The following is a 17,772-nucleotide window of genomic DNA, read 5'->3' as shown; positions in this document are numbered from 1 at the left end:
CCTGCTCCAAGTACAAGATTTGGCCATTTGGTTCTCACTTCATGCTTCTTCGCATCAGCCTTTTCTGCAGGTTACTTCTACCGGCACGAGAGGCAGCAAAGCAGCAATGGTGCTAAAAACCCCATGCTTCACATGGCTCTCTTGGGAGGCCAGTTTAATTGAGTATAGCTAAGTGCCATGTCGTCTCATGACTTGGTGGACATACCGTATTATCCCATGGAGAGCCACCACCCTTCCTTCTCTTCAATACCACGATAATGGACTCTCCTGTGCTGCCATTCCCTGAGAGGCTTTAGTTTCTCTGGAAGTAATGGATTTATTTCCTCTAGCACTTCCCCCCAACCACCCAGTCTTTCCTTTTGCAAAATCCTGAGGTTTGGGTCTGTTCTTCCAGCACCCCCCAATGTTGAGATCTCTGTAAAAGTCACACTCTCATTTTTTAACAAACACACCTTATATGGATATTTAAATTACAAGTATTGGAACCTTAATGAAGAATGGTCTCATTGTTGGCAAGTGCAGAGGCAAAGAGAGAAGGTGGGTGCTCCAGCAACTCTAGAGTTCGGGTTCTGCATGATCAAATCTGAATCAAATGGGGAAAACAGCTCATTAGAAGTTTTCTGCTTCAGATTATTTGGGAGTGCAATGGGGAAAGATCAAATGATCTTTCAGAAAAATCAAAGAACACTTTGCACACACCTTGTGCAGCTCAACATGCAGCCTCTGAACTTCATAAATGGCCAACAAAGGGTAGACTTTTTAGATCGTTATATAGCAGTGGAATGAAACCAATGCTTTCCATGTTGCACAAACACATCAGCATTTGCAGCTCTTTGGCTGCACAAGCCTTACTGGGCAAACAATGTAGCTGAGCTTTTTACGAAGTTAAGTCTTCCAGAAAAGATCAGAGAGCAGACTCTGATGGATTGTGGGCACTGTATTTTCATGGCAAGAGCTTTTTAGGCTTTAGATAGTCTTTCAGTACAATAATAGCCCACAGAAGTGCTAACCCATCCCTTTTTCTGGGGCTGGAAGGAGCCCTGAACTCCATGCTGACCATGCACCTTAATCCCTTAAGTAATAAACTGAGAATTTCTGTAGAAACCTCTCAGCAATGCCTCACATCCCTAAACAGCAGCCTGTCTGCAGGGAAACCCTCGCAGGCCCAACTGTCAATATTTATCCCACGCTTTCTACTAGGAAAATCTGGGTTTGCCATAGCATATACTTCTATATGCTATGGCATGTTTTGCTATTACATGTATTTCTCTAAGGTGGGAGTCCTGACTCCGTAGGATCTCACCTCGGGATGTCGCCTCTACTGACTTGCTATAGAGACTGCTTAACTGGGGTAAAATGCAGTAAAGCAAAATGAGACAGCCTGAAAGAAAAAAGAAATAGTTTGGCCTAGACTGCAACTGTTCCTCCTTTTTTCAAACAGAAAGCATCAAGAACAGCAGAGAAAAATCAATCCAGTTATAAGCTGAATTACTTGAATCATCTAATGGACCACCAAGGTGAATTTCTTACAAAGGCATCCTGCACACTATTTTCTATTTAGAGATGGCTCAAAGACTGAAAGGTTTGTCTATACACACATTAATTAAGTGTCTGAAAAACTGCTGCTTGGAAGCTTTTAAGATTTAAGAGTGTATACACAAACACGAAAATACACAATCTTTTCAATCTAACGCCTGCAGTATAAATAAGAAGGAACATAAACAATTTGTATCTTTCCCTCTTTGTCCCCAGAATATGAGTGACTCCTTCTTCCACGAACAAAATCTGAAGGCTGGCTCTCTGTAGCTTAAATGCACTACATGATACATCACTATCATCCCAGAATGGGTGTTTACCTACTGCTGAACAGCTCAATAAATCCCTGGTAGAGTGGGTGGTTTGTTTCTTCTCTAATTACTTATACTGCCATAAACTCCTCTGCAACCTATCTTGGCTCTATCCCTTATGTACAATACAAGTATATGTTGGCAGTGCCACCAACCTGTTTGTACTACTTTGTTATCAGCTAAGCCAACATAAGTTTCTTGTGATAAATCAAAGCAAATGAAACTTTACCTTTCTGCTAGGACCCAGCCTTCATGGTGGTCTGCCAGGGTGGTAGCTGAGCTTGTTCTGGCCATGGTTGCAGGGCAACCTCATGGCCCATGTCCTCCTTACCCAGGGGACTTCCAGCTCTGCTCCTTTGCTCATGAGGAAAAACTCTTCTGACATTGGTGGTTGAGACAGATCCTCAAAGGCAGGCTGCTCAGGCTTTTCAAATTAATCCTCCAAACCCAGTAAATACAACAGCTTGTTGGTCTGTCTATTCAGCTGCCATGAACGGATGACAGACAATGGTGGGGCTCTACCAGCACAGTCCAGCTGAGGCACTCAGCTCACTGTTGCTGTCTTTTCAAGTTATTCTGCTTGTTCAGAACTCAATGCTATAGCCCAGAATTTCCTGTTCCTGTAGTCCAGAACAAAATTTCAGAGCTAACATGCTAAAGAAATACATCATGAGTATTTCATTTCATTAGATGGAAATTGAGATGATTCTTAATTTTGAGAACTGATGTTGAAAAGCCATGTCCAAATAGATCATGTCACATGGCTAAAAAAAGCCACTGTGAAGGCGTTCAAAGCAGAACTTTTTGTGAACATGACTGATGAGGAAAATGAAATTCATTTGTGCTGATTAGCTTTAAGGAAGACTCAAGGACATATGTTCATATATGTAAGTCTGACACACTGAAAAAATGGTGCATTTTTTTCTATGTCCAAAATGAATAGGACAAGAAATAGTGAGCTTAAACTGTGCAATGTAAGACATGAATGAGTTATAAAGAAAGCAGTCTAATGAAGAACAAGAAAAGAAACAGGATGGACTGCAAAATCACAGTCACTGAAAACCTTTAAAGTGTGAGTAAACATTGTCCAGGACTGAGGGATAATATACCAATGACTGAGAGGATGCTATAGGGGGTTTGTTCCTTAGTGGCCTCTTAGTGCCCCAGGGGCCCTAGCAGTGACTTCTGAGGTCTCTCCCAGTCATGGAACATTAGGAGTTGGAAGGGACCTCAAAAGATCATCTAGTCCAACTCCCCCACCAGAGCAGGATAACCTAGACTAAATTGCACAGGAATGCATCCAGGTGAGGTTTGAATGTCTGCAGAGAAGGAGACTTCACAACCTCTCTAGACAGTCTGTGCCAGTGCTCAATCACCGTCACAGTGAAAAAGTTCCTCCTTATATTCACATGGAACTTCCTATGCTACAGCTTGTACCTATTGCCCCTTGCCCTATCACTGTCCATCACTGAGAAGAGCCTGGGTCCATCCTCCTGACTCTCACCCTTTACATATTTATAGACATTAACAAGGTCATAAACATTAAAAAGTCCTGAGAGATCCATACTCTTCCACTTCTGAAGTATCCCTGCATGCAGCCTTTATATTTGCTTTAGAAATTATTCTCTGGTGAGTGATTTCTGTCCAGCTGGATGCTGATTTGCACCCTTCTTTACACACTTCTCCCCCAAAGATATTCCTACCCCTCCAGGCAAAACCATAAAGGTCAAGGCTCAAAGATGAGTTTTAGCTATATCCTTACACAGCTTTTCACAAAATACGTCATTAGGTACCACCAGAGGGCTGTAGTCCTACAGCAGGAGTAGCTGTGGGTTGGAGATTCAGTACTATATGTACCAGTTCCAGCAGAACACCAGTGATTCATACGGAGAGTTAGTTAGCTCTGCAGCATGAAATAAGCTGGGATTTGTACTTACTGCAATAGTAGATGTGCTGCAGCCAGCCGTTGCTCCTGCCCAATGGGACCAAACCCTGCTGGGACTGAGATCAGTTCTCTGATAATGGTGAATGTGGTGCTGTAAAGGTGTGTATCTGCTGCATTGCTCAGGATGCACACACCCCCAGCTTGAATCACAGACTGGTTTCTGTTGGAGAGGACCTTAAAACACCATCCAGTTCTACTCCCCTGACATGAGCAGGGACACTCTCCCACTAGCCCATGTTGCCCAAATCCCATCCAGCCTGGCCCTAAACACTGCCAGGAAGGGGGGCAGCTTCTCAGGTGCAGCTGTTGTGGTTTAGTCCCAGTCAGCAGCTGAGCACCAGGCAGCCACTCACTCACTGCTCCCTGTCCCCCAGCAGGATGAGGAGAAGAATGGGGAGTCAAAGGCAAACCTTGTGGGTTGGAGTAAGGGCAATGTACTGAACAGGAAAAGGGGAGGGAAACAACCACAGTATTTATAACAAAACATGCAAAACTGATGACACACAATGCAGCTTCTCAGAACCTCCCCCCCCCCCCCATACAACTCAGGTAGTATGTTCATGAAGGTGGATCTTCCCCTCAACTTTAAATCCTGGACCTGCACCACTCTGCCCTGACTATCCCTTTTTTATATGGAACATGACTACATATAGTACAGAATACCCCCTTGGTTAGCTTGGATCACCTCTCCTGGCTGTGTCCCATCCCAACAACTGATGAAAATTAACCCTGTCCTAGCTGAACCCAGGACAGGAACCTGTTCCAGTGTGTCACCACCCTCATAGTCAAGAATTTCTTCCTAATAAACGCCCCAAAGTAACAGCAGCCCCACAACAGATTCTTTGTTAAGCTCCCACCTTGAAATAAGTCAGAAGAAGATCTACCCACACATGCACACATGTTTAGGCTGTGCTCTCTCAGATGAGAGAAGAAAACAGGCTAAATTCTCAGGATTTGATTTCCTACCCACTTGGGGAATTTTTGTTTCTCTTTCTGAATAGTCCACAAAGCAGCAAAGGACAATATACCAAAAAGAAATGAGGTATCTGGAAGATGACAGTTGGCTTTGGCCTCAGACTCCTGGGAAAAAGTAAGAAAAGAGTTTGAGCTAATTGCAGATAACGCTCTTCAACATCTAACATTCCCTGTCTGGGGGCACAGGATGGTGTTTATCCATATACCTCCTTATTGAATAGCTTTGCTTATTTGGAAGAACAGAACATTTTTTAGATACTCTGATATGTCATCATCTTTCAAGTTTCCATCCTGAAACTGCTGCAGACAGAAATACCAATTTTGAGCTTGTAGCAAAACCATTTGTTTGTTAAGATGTTGATGCAGAAAATTTTTAAGTAAACTGTATTTTCTTACTACTTCAGAACAAAAAACAACCCATTTGAACAAATCTTGCTTTTCAGAATGGCTCTTAGGAACAAAACATTTCAACTCAATTTTTTCCATGCAAGCTTAAGTTTTTCTCCATTTCCTTTTTCTGTGGGAAAAACAGTGTAAGTGGTATTTAACTTTGATAGGGACGATAATATACTTCATGGAAAATACAGACACTTTCTCCCTGAAGAGTCTGTAATACAAGGAAATAAAAAAAGTTTTTTAAAAATTTAAAAAAAAAAAAAGAGAGACACATAGCATGCTTCATAAACCATAGAGCCTCTTCTTCCACCCAGGAAGAAGAGAGTAGGGAGCTCTGTGTTTCTGATAGGGTGTTTGTTTGATTTCCTGGGTGGAGGGAAATGCAGTTGGACTGAATCTGGATTCTTGAACACCGTAGGCAATATTCTGAATCCCTGCAACAGACAGAACAAGGAACACAGAAGCCAGGGGAGATGCACAATCTCTGCTGGAAAAAAATACTGAGCAGCAGAACTGGAGGAGAAAAGGAAAGAAAAGCCTCTAAAGAGGTCAAAGGATAAACTCAGATTGGGAGCTGGTATACAACAACCATCTGCATTTGCCCACCCAGTTGTTTAGGGAGTGCTGCCAGTGGTGATGGAGACCTGGCTGCAACTCAGCGGTGATGACAGTGGGAGGTCTGGCTTGGCAAACAGGACCAGGAGCCTGCAGCAGACTGGGGAGAAGGGAGGTCAATGACTTCAGTATCCCACCCTCTCCTGTCCCAGAGGTGGCTAAGGGTGAGGATCATGCTAAGGACAGGCATTGTCTTCAGGCAGATTCACAGAAAAAGAAGAGTGGGACCACAAGCCACACATATTCCAGCACATGCAAATCTGAAAAGTGTCTCTGGTCCCTACAGCTACCAAAGTCAGCATTTGGCATTCAGAGCTGCTGAGCCCTTCCTGCCCCCACGGACCAAAAAAAAGGAGTGAGAGGGAGGCCAGACACTGGTCACTTCCCTCTCCAGCAACCCAGTACACACAGCATCCTTTCGTTGCCCCTGACACCGGGAGCTGTTCTTGCTTTTCCTGCCCCTGAGACCATGGTCTGAACCTAAACAACTGGCAAATGATGATGGTTTTCCTAACAGCATCCATACAGGGGGTATTTGCTCGCAATAGGGAGCTACTGTCAGCTGCATCTTCGCAGCAATGTCTCATCACAATGCTGGAGCTGAATACATAGCCCCAAAATGAAATGAAGCATTGCACACCCTCCGCACAGAAAAGAATGAGAATTTTAAACACATGCTATTGATTTTTCTTACCCACCTTCCCCCTCTCCCTCTCCCCCCCGAATATTTAGCAGAGGACTGCTAAAATCCTGCCTTGAGTTTCAGAAAGTTAATAAAACTAGATAAGATGCTTCAATTCTCTCCAGTAGCAAATATATAATGAAAGGTACTGAGCAGGGCTGATTTCTGCTGGATTGCGTCTTCAGTGCATTGTCATGAGAGTGAACCAGGCAGCTTCTAATTCAAAAAGCAATTTTGAAAACCTGTGTTGTCTTTCTGGACAATCACACAGCCTCTCAGAGCTGTCAAAGACTGTGTAGCAGCAGACTAAAACCTACAGAGGGAGAAGTAAACAACCCAGATGTTGACAGGAAACTGAGAATTCATAAATTGCAACAAAACTGATCAAACCAAGAAAAGTTTGAAGAAAACCACACCAGGCATAGAAGTGGTGTTTTCTTGTACCCTTTCCCTGATATCTTTTCAGTGAAAATAAAAGGGGAAGTGTTATAGCATGCAATATGGGTAGAAGGATAAACTAAGAGATTTTGAGTAAATAAAAGCTTAAACAACATAACATTATTTCTCTTTCTGTCTGTATTGCTTTTCAGCCCTTCTTGCCACGAATCTCATTGAACAGAACACATTATCAAGCACTTTGTGAGCTCTCCTTCATTACAAGTTCAGAAAACAAAGAGATAATGTCTGTGATGAGTAAAAAACCTAAATAATGGGCTTTAGACATGAAACCTCAGCTATTGTGGAAGCAGCAATACATCTGTTCACTGCCATCCACGTTGGTTGCAACGGCACAGCAATCAGCTTGTTATTGTTGCTATGGTGTAAGGCTGGTTGGAGGACATGCAGGCTACAAATCCAGAAAGAAATTAGTTGATGTATATTAGGGAACACATCATTTATGACCATAAATCCAAGGTTTTCCACATTATAAAGCAATTTACAGAGTCTCTAGTTCATCTCTAATTGCCTACATCAGGGAGAAATTGGCCATGGGTGTAGCATTAATGACTGGCAATACAGGTACTTAGAAATGACAGTCTTGTTTATTCCCAGCCGGTTTCCGACTGTGTCCCTGCTGGGAGCAGCCATGAAGGGCCTGGGTGACCATTTCAGATTTTGGGAAACAACGTCCACCTTTGCTTGACCAGTGTCTGGGTATTTGAAAAGACACCAAGTGTTGTTTATACCCACTCTCTGGCCACTCCTTCCAACAGGCTCTAAGGTCTTTTTGGCAGCTGAATCACTAGTTTTTAGGAACCCCCAAGCGTGCACACAGAAGCATGAAAGAAGAAGGACCACTGGGCCAGTACACGTGTGCTCACAAAGAAGGCACAGCAGAAGTAGCACTGAATGTGGGATTTCACCTTTGTACCTCCTGCCCTCAGCTGTTCTGTGCAGGTTGGCAAGGCCCGTCACTCTTCTGCAATGCAGAGCAGCCATCACTCCTTGAATGTATTATTGCACACACCTTGAGATGTGCAGATATTTGGAGGGAGGATGGGAAAAAGCCAGCATGGCAAGGAGGTACTTCATTACCCTGTCTGGTGAGTGCTGCCTGCTGATCTCACAAATAAATGACCAATTTTTTTATTTTTTGCGGGAGAGGAAGGGACTATCTTAGCACAGCCTTTTATGAATCATCTATTTAAACACTTCACCACCTTTCTCACTAAAATGCACTTTAAAGCCTCTGTACTTTGCAAACAAAGTGCTTGCTGGACAATTTAGGAGTAGCACTTGTAAAAGGAAGTGTGTACCTTCATCTGTCTCCAGCTTCACAACAGTGCTAGAAATCCTCTTGAAGGGCATGGCCCTAATTAGCCTTTTAAGTGATCTGTTGCTTTTCCTCCACTCTGCCCTGTACCAGTGCTGCTGTGGCCTGACCAATGCAGGTTTTCTTGCTGGTAACCTTTGGCTGCCATCGAGCCTCCAGTCCTGACTGCATGTAAGTACCAATGGCAACAAGCAGGGTAGCAATGTGGGGTGGCTGTCAGTTGGATCAAGCTTCTGAAACTAACTCAGAACGAGGAAAAATCCTCTCAGTGGAGGGAAACACTGCACTTTGCTTTCTTTTTTTGAGATCCTGCAGACACATGAAAAGAAACCAATGATAATAATAATAAAAGAGGGCAGCCTTCCCTACAAGATCAGAGACGTGAACAGATGTAGACTATTAGAATACAAGTATTTCTCTAATTGGGCTTATCAAGGTGCCTCTCATGCTGTGAAAACACATTCAAATCACTGTTCCACTGTTGAGAAAAATAATTACTTGTTTCCCTGATTAGACTAAAACATGCGTTGCTCTGTGACTACTTGCTAATCATAAATCTTCCAGAACATAAGAATGCCCAATATGTTAAAACACTAACTACTTCTGTCATAACAAACCATCCAGCTTGAGACTACAAACACAAACACTGAGCATTGTCTGCTGCGTGACTTCATAAAGATAATAAGGTGCACAGAAAGGTTCATGTGGTTCATAAGCATCCAAAAAGGCTGGTATCAACTTTTCAGCACAAAATGGATCAGATCAAATAAATCCTAGGGTCAGTTTATGGCTGTTTGTAGCTGGTCAGGGACCAGTTGCCTCTTGAATTAATGCAGTAATTTTCTGCAAGATTAAGACTGTGACCTCAGTCCTGGGAGTTGGTGGGGTAAAAAGCCAAAATGTCAGGACCCTACAGGTTGGATTAAATGTATGACACAGGCTGTACCGGAGGAATAGTGAAGCAATGCCAAGATGCAAGAGGAGGCCCTGTTTTGGAAGAGCAACACTGCCCTGTTTGCCCTTGCCACCAGCGACCCTTGAAGCAAAGCAGACCTGATGAACTTGGAGACCCCTGCACATGAAGCAGTGCTCCCAATGCCATGGCCTTTGCTTTCCAAAGCATGAAAAATGTCACTCCTAATTCCATGGAGGATTACTCAGTAGCCTTCTGTACCAACTCTGCCTGAATGCCAAGTATTGTTTATGGACTAGTTTTGGTCTCAGGTTAGTGTTCTGAACAGTCTGACTTCTTGAAGCACATGACATAATTGCACCCCAAACCATGCTAGAATCAGTCTAGTAACTGACAGAAGGAAACTAGTTATAATTCACTGTGAGTTCATTGCATCAGTATGTAGAGAAGATTTCCTAAACACCTGAGGCAAATTCTCCAAGTCTATTCATATAGAATTACTCTGAGGTCACTGACAGATCCCCAAACATGGTATTATTTTGTGACCCCCTAATACAAATATAAGTGGTTGTTTCTGTGTGGTCATCTGTGTGATTTAAAGGAGAAATTAGTGACAGAGAGATTCCCAGTGCCAGACGAAAGAAAGGACCTCAAGAGGGGGTCCCCACACCAAGATACATTTCAAGATTCATTCAAATTTTTTCCATGATTCCATCTGATCCTTGGCCGGTTGAGACAAGAAATTAGGAAGGGTCTGCCAGATCATTTTGCTGTGGAGAGAAAATAGAGTTGAGGGAGATCATGGGTGAAAGCAGCCTTTAAATTCTTCTGGTGACTCTCATGTGGGTACAGCTTGCCTCCATCCTCCTCCTCAGACAAGGCCACTGCAAGTTACACCTGCCCAGAGAAGGATTTGGCTCAGCAGTGGTGATATTTGCAGATGCCAGTGCTGCTCCTCTAGCTGACTCCTGGTCCCGACTATCAGTGTTGTAACCCCTGTTGTCCTTGGGAGCAGGGGAGGGGAATGTCTCACGTCATCACTTGTTATCTGTATTTCCCTTGTCTTCCGGTGCCTGCTTTACATCTGAACAGACGGTGCCCAAGTTATATGTTCCCAGTTGTCTTGAGATGTCTGGACCAATTTATCCTTTTGTCATCACTTATTTTTAGCATATTCTCCTCCACATCATCCAGATGCTCTTTGTTCTAAGACCACACTATTTCTGGTTTGACCCTACCTTTTACTTTCTGAAACTGAATCTCCTCTAGCTCAGGGCTGGACTCACTTCTTTTACTCACAACATTGCACGTATATTTTTGCTTCACTTACTGTGATCAGCCTTGCTTTTGCCGCATCCACTGTAATGCAGTAACATCTCCCCATTTGCCAAGCCTGACCCACAAACTGTAACCAAATTTTCTGAATTCTGCTCCCCTATTATTCTCAGTATTACTATCAGATTCACTCGTACAAGCCACTTTATGTAAAAAAATTACTCATTGCTGCAAAATAATTTATATAGAAGTATGGCTACCATCTTCAGAAAGGATAAAATCTAGTAGCACTGGTAAATTTTTTACTGTGAATCTCACAAATCATTAGGAATCAGGTGCTGAGGTACCATTTTCCTTCCAGAATCCCATGTAATTTATTTAATAGCTGCATTAAAAGTTCCAAATCTAACAGGGACCAAATTGAACTGAACTGCTCTGTTTCATTATCATGATTATAAAGCATTTTCCCCCACTCTACCAGGAAACTAGAAGAATGGGAAGACTCAAGACCAATTTTCCATAACGTATAGAAATTGCAGAACAGAGAATAGTGGGAGTTTCATTGGTGTTTTCTGTGACCCATCTCCCAAGTTCTATGAAAAAGTTTTGCAAAACCAAAAAAGGGAATAAAACTTTTCCCTCCGCTTCGTATTCGGATGAGCTTGTAACACAAATTAAACATTACTAGCTAAGATGTTCTTCCATTACATTCCACTTCTTACTGCAGTTTTGAGAATGGATTTCAGATTTGAGTGATAAAATGAATGGCCAAACCAAAGCCTATAATGAAATCCCACTATACACCATAGCCAGTTACTTCTGTCTTTTCAGGACACTGAAAAGAAAGAAGCATATGTCCCAATAAACTCAGAGAACACTTATTTCACAGTCATTTCCTCATCTTGAATCATCTCCTACAGTATCAAAGCACTGAATCATCAATTAACAAACTCTGATTTTCACATATAATTGACAGTTTATACTTTTTTCTCTTAAATTGCTTTTCTTCAGTGCAGTTCCCAGCAATTCAGGCAAACTTATGCCAGAATGGAGGCTGTGTGTTCACCAAAATGAGTGAATTTTGAAAGAAGTGACGTTTATATTGCTTCCTGCAGTCATTTAATGTTGGTCTTCACTGTGGACATCTCCTGTTTTAATAAACAGTATTTATCTCCTCCTTGTGAAAGGTTTGTGCAGAGCTGGAGCATCACAATTATTCTAAATGGCATCTTGAGGCATAGTTATAACAATCTCCCCTGTACGTGTCTTTTCATTTTAAATGGCTTACAAATGGTAAAAACCCTGACATAACAAAATAGCAAAAGAAATTATTTTAAAATATTACTGCAATTGTGCACAGAAAGCTAGCTGCCTGCAGCTATGCTTAATTCTCAATTTATGTCCAGCTTGCTGCGAGGCAATGTCAGATCATGCAAATTAATTTAGCTCCAGAATAGCAAAAGGGTGCCTGAACGTACACAGAGATTTCATAGGCACTGTCCCAGTTTGCTCTCTCAGGTTCAGCAGAACACAATAATGTTTTACCCTGCAAGGAGTAAAACAAGGAAACAGATCAGGGACCATGTTTTGGCAGTAAGAGCATAGTCACTGGTACCCCTGGTTCCTGGAAGAAATCATCTGAGTGAGCATTGCACAGAGTTGTATTCCCGCTCAATGCTCTGTGTCGCCACAGTGTGAGTGCCAGCTGCCTGGCTTACCCTGCTCAGCCCAGCTCTTCAGAAGGAAAAACAGGCACCTTACAGTCCTGCTTTTCATTTTGATAGCACAAATAGACTCTGCAGAGTGCTTTATTAGCAGTGGGACTGTTTTCTGTTAGAACTGCCGAAGGCCAAAGCCAAAGTGCAGCATTAACATGGAGCAGTTTCACCAACACCAGCAGCAATTTCAGCACAGGGTCTTTAAGACCAAAAACTGAGAAAAGGATGGAGAAAATGAAAAGAAGAAATAAAGGGGATAAAAAAAGAAAAAAGCGTAAAACTTACCACTGCCATTACCAGAAACAAGGTTTCCTGTCCTCTACCAGCAAACAAGGTAATTTCAAGGCGTGCCAAGGTTTAGCTGGTGGCTTTCTGTAAAACAAAAGGAAATAGTATCATTATGCTGGTATGATAATGTCTACACAGCAATATGAGGAATCTTTCATATCCAGCAACTGCTTTCCTACACTTTGTGGAAGAGCTGGTACCCTTTCTGTTAGCCTGCAGCCTAAAATCACCCGTGAGATGTCATTTTTAGTGTTTTTCCAGTTCAAAGTATCCAAAGTACCCTGCATAAGCCTCGTGACCATATCAAAAGCCACCCCAGTGGCATTTTACATCACAAGACCGAGCTGCGTTAAGTACACACTGGGGTCCAAAGCTGGTGATACAGCACTGAAGTGCTGCATAAGACAAGAAGAGATAAAACTGGGGCAGTCATATCCTACTATCACTGAGAATGACCTGTCCCTCCAACCATCCCGTCCTTCTGAAAAGCAAAAGTCCTCAGCATTTGGTTGCTGAAAAACCTGGTAATTCAATATGCTGCAACAACTGCCAGGCTTTGCTATTCCCTTCACCTCTCCAGCATGCACAAAACAGCCCCGTGTTTCAAGTAATTGCAATCTCTTTCTGCTCCCTCCCTGCAGAGGCCATCACCTGACGCACTTGAAATGAGCAGCACGCCCACGCTGGCAGATCCTATTCCCTTTCTCTTGATTTATTAGCTGCTTCTGAAGCAGAGCTCAATCAAATCAGCCAGTGGGCCAGAGTCACTCTGGGTGTAAATGCGTAGTAACTCCTACAAATATATGGTGTTATTGATGGCACAAGCATTTACAAGGCATCTTTGATGAAACACACCCTTTTATGGCTCAGTGTTGCTCATGATGACATGTTCATGATTTAAAAATATGTCAGGGAGATTTCCTTTAAAATTTGTGCATAATCCCAGTTTTCCTTTGAGTACCCCATAATGATCCTATTCATCTTCTTTCCCTCTCACCAGTTACAAATTCCAGGCTGAATCTCTTCAAGGCTATTCCTGTAGTTTTTCTGGCCCATCAACTAGTCACAGAAGTTTTATAGGCTTGGGTACTGTGTCCTTTATTACCAGTCTGCCCAGTTTATATTGCTGTGCTTCTTTATCACTTTGCCTGTTATTTATTTTTCGCTCTAAATGTATAATGCCCTCCATCAGCCTAAGTGAAGCAGATGCACTCACACCTTACCAGGTACCCTAGGAAAAGGGAGAGAAAAAGCATTGCAGAGCAGTTAGGAGGAAAAGCAGCTCTTCAAAGGTCAGAGGGATTTGCAGGGCTAAACATGCATCCCCCCCAAAAAATCTCATTTGCTTCTCAGTCCTTATCAGCTACAGCATAACAAACACTTAAGTCTACCTGGCCCTAGCTGGTAGACAGTGCTGGGAGCTATTGGATTTTTTTTTTGCTTTTAATTAATTTTTAGGCTGCCACTCAAAGCTACCCTCAAGACTTTAGGCACATGTCACTTGTGCTTATTTTTCTGTTCCAACCTCCCTTGCCCCTGTTGAGAAATTATTTCTTGTTGCTTTTTGTTAAAAGAAAGCCTCTATTTAAGACTCCCATCTTTTGCAGCATCTCTCTGATATCACAAGTATCTCTCTATTGACAGTTCTGTTGGACATCAGAGAACTATCTCTATGCTTCAGGCAATATGATTTTGGTGTTCTGCCCCATCAGGTAAAACGAAGGTTAGGATGTTTTCTGGAACTGTGTTTTCCAGGCCTGCTCATACCCTCAGTCTGGGAAAAGAGGAAAGAAACCCCAAATCTGCAACGGAGGGTAGAGCTGTAGCTTGCCTTCCATATCACACATAAAGCCCTCCTCAGGTAGCTCTTCTACAAAAGAAACTCTTTCACAGCCTATCCATGAAGTGTTCATTTGTTTCTTCCTCATCATTACTATAACTAGTGTAATGATGCCTTTCCTTCCCAAGCACAAACGAACCTCAAACCACAACAAATTAAATTGCTTGAAAACAAGCAATAAGTCTGCCAACAATAAACAGCCTTTAGCCCCATAAATTTGGAATTGCAAGCCAATAAATGCCCCATAAATTAGGAACTGCAAGTCAATAAACACATCACTTCATCCTCCCTTTTCTCCTGCAGGTATCAGTGGAGACCTCATATGGTGATTTCTTTCAGAAGTCAGAAGATTTTCCCCTCCATTTCAGCTAAAGAAAAAGGGCACTAATTGCATCAGACATACTAACTTTGTGCAGTAAAGTTATGCCAATCTCGGTGGTAGCCCTGAGTGAAGTCATCTACATTCATTTCTTAGGGGTAAAAATCAACAGGTTTGCTTATATATTCTATTATTTTAGAAGAAAGCTCTTTCTAGATGGTCTAAGCAAAGACATAACTTGGTCCTCTCTGACTAGGATAATTTGAGTCCCCAGTGCTGTCAATGAGCAGACATCAAACATTTCTCCTCCCATGTCTCCAAGTCTGTGTGCTGAAAAGGTTGAACACACTGCAATTAGAAAAGCCACTGCAAGCAAACTCTCATGAAGCAGAAAAGCGTTACCATGACTCCAAACTTCATTAACAAGCCAAATATATGTAAGTTTCTCAGAAACATCATTTGTCCCTGATATTTTCACGCCTAGCTTGATTCATTCCAAGTACATGTTCTATTATCCACTGAGCCTTTATTCTTGATTCCTTACTTCCAATTGGTATCATCTAACAATGCAGATGACTGCAGCTTTGGTTTTCTCCTGTGATGACGAATCCTGTTAATGCTTTTTTTTTTTTTTAATTTGTTTTTAAGATAACTATTTAATTAGAAATGTCATTTCATCAAACACAGTCCCTGGTTAATTAGCTTTGCTGAGCATTTCTTAGCTTCTCTGTTGGGCCCTCCATTTCCCCTTAACAATGACTCCACTAGATTGTTCTGCAGTGATGAATCTCCTCTAAGTTCTCATTCTGAATGTGTGTTTTGTATATATTTTTCTAGGCCTATTTAGGACAAAATTCAGAATACTCTTAAGAATGTTACAGGAATGGACTGAAAAAAGAAGGGTAAATAAATATCTTACATTTATTTTGTAATAATCCTCTACCCAAGTGTGAGATGAGGAGCAATTAGGCAGCTGACAGTTCTGCAGAAAAGGACTGATGATATTAACAGGGAGTCAGCAGTTTTTAAGAAAGATAAACATCAGTTGTGAATGTGCTACATGAGTGTGAGATGTTCAGAGCAGTGAGGGGGAGCCAACAACATTTTCCATACGTGAAAAGGATTTCTATATGGAAAAGGAATAATGTGATCTCTGTGGCCTTTTTAGGGAAGATAGCCGTGACATGGGCAGGACATTCAAGCATTCACATGAAATATAAGCAGCTTACTGCATGGCTTGACATGCATCCCATATAATGGATGACTGCATTTTGATGAATGAATATCTGGATGACTATGTCATTACACTAGGACATACTCCACACCACTTATATTTGGTCTTTGGTTCCTTTGTTTACCAAGTAGTAGAGAGGGAATTAGCCGAATATTCTGCTTTCTTTGGATGCAGGAAGTGGGACATGAAGTGTAGTAATCGGTTCTACTGCATCCTTTCAGTCAAGTAAAGACTGAGACAGGAATTCATAAAAAAATTGTCTGAAAAAAACCCAAGTATCTGATGATTATAAAAAGAGAAACAAATAAATTCAAGCTTCTACAAAGGTTAAACACTAGAAGTCAGCAGGACCCAGTTAATAACTAAACCTCCACAAAAAAAAAAAAAGAAAAAGAGAGAAAAAGTAGTTTCAATTGCTCAGTATATGTTAAAAAAACAAAACAAAACAAAACCATCATCTTCTCTCTGACAATGAATATAGCAGATAAGAATGATGAACTGCCAGGGGAAAACATATACAAGAATTCCTTCAGGAAATAGCTTTAATTTTCAAGACATTTTCAAACAGATACAACAGTGACAGAAAAGCAAGTAGGAAGGTACTGAAAAGCTGTAAGTAATTTGACATATGACATGTAGTGAAGAAACTACTGACCAGATCTAAAGAGAATGTTCTGATCTAGAGTAGCCTGGGCACCCACTACCTCCCCCCTCCCCCCCCTCTCCTTCTAGGCCTTCAGTTTAGGTTAGTGTTCCTCTCAGCCCTCTCAAAGTAATTATTCCTTTTCCCAGAATATCCTCCAGGCTGTCAGTATTTGCCAGCTAATTAAATAGGCAGAAACTGTTGCGTTGTTGCAGGGTAACTGCTTTGTGGAGAGACACTCATGATCATTTGTGATCCACACACAAAACTACTGCTGAAACAGTTCTCTGATCCCTCCTGCTCTTCTACCTGCTTCAAGGCATCATGTATTTTACTTGCATGTCTGTATTTGTGAGAGAGCAACAGATTATCTTCTGTCAGTATTTCCAGCTCTCTCTTACTCAATAATAAAATCTGTAAATGCGCACCCATTGTTCTCTGCAAGCTCCCAGTTCATACTCCTTTCCTCTGTTTCCACCTGGCTCCTGCACAGGGTGAGATTTTCCACCTCTTGCCAGGCTGAAGCATCTTACCTTGCACCAGCCATCATGTCCTTATGCCTTAACTTTCTCTTCATAGGGGTAGGTGCACTGTGGAACCCTCGGGTGGTTTCACCACACTCTGTACTTTCTGGTCCTCTTTTCTAGGGAAGGTGTCAAAAAGGACAAGAGCTATTACCATTTTCCAGAGAGATGCTTTAGCTCAAGTCTGACACTTGCCATCCTTTGCTGAGTTTTTCAGCCATTCACTTATAGAACTGAGAAAGCTCCCGTGTCAGCCAATATGAATATTTCATGAGCTACTGCATAGAGTAATTCACTCAAATTCAGGTATAAAGGAGCTCAGGTACAAACACCTCCTATGAAAGGTGTTTAACATTTCATACAAAAGGAGCTTTTACCTGGCTTATAACTTTACCAAAAGTTTAAACTGTTTGAAGTTACTGCTTGTTACTTTGTCTTTCCTTCTAACCGGGCTTAGTTACAGTTCTTTTTTTTTTTAAGTTTACTTGTCATGCCTGCAAGATCTGTTGACACTGATCATTAAAGTTGTGGTTCATTAAGAAGCCCAAATAACTGAGATGCAATTCACTTGGTATTGCATATATTCCATAATGCCATTTCATAATTAATTGCTTTCAATACCATTAATCATCTTTCTACACACCCAGTGAGCTCCTACAGTGCCTAGGCTAGAACAATAGAATTGCTAACTGAATTCTAGTTTTAGGATCTGAAGCATAGGTAACTGCATCATACTGAAAACATGACTGGTCTCTAGTATCTTACCATAAGTCTCTGAAGAGGT

This window comes from Gallinula chloropus (assembly GCF_964237585.1).
Source record: "Gallinula chloropus genome assembly, chromosome: 3".
Taxonomy (NCBI): Eukaryota; Metazoa; Chordata; class Aves; order Gruiformes; family Rallidae; genus Gallinula; species Gallinula chloropus.
The sequence above is the reverse complement of the archived record's forward strand: the minus strand, read 5'-3'. Positions refer to the sequence as shown.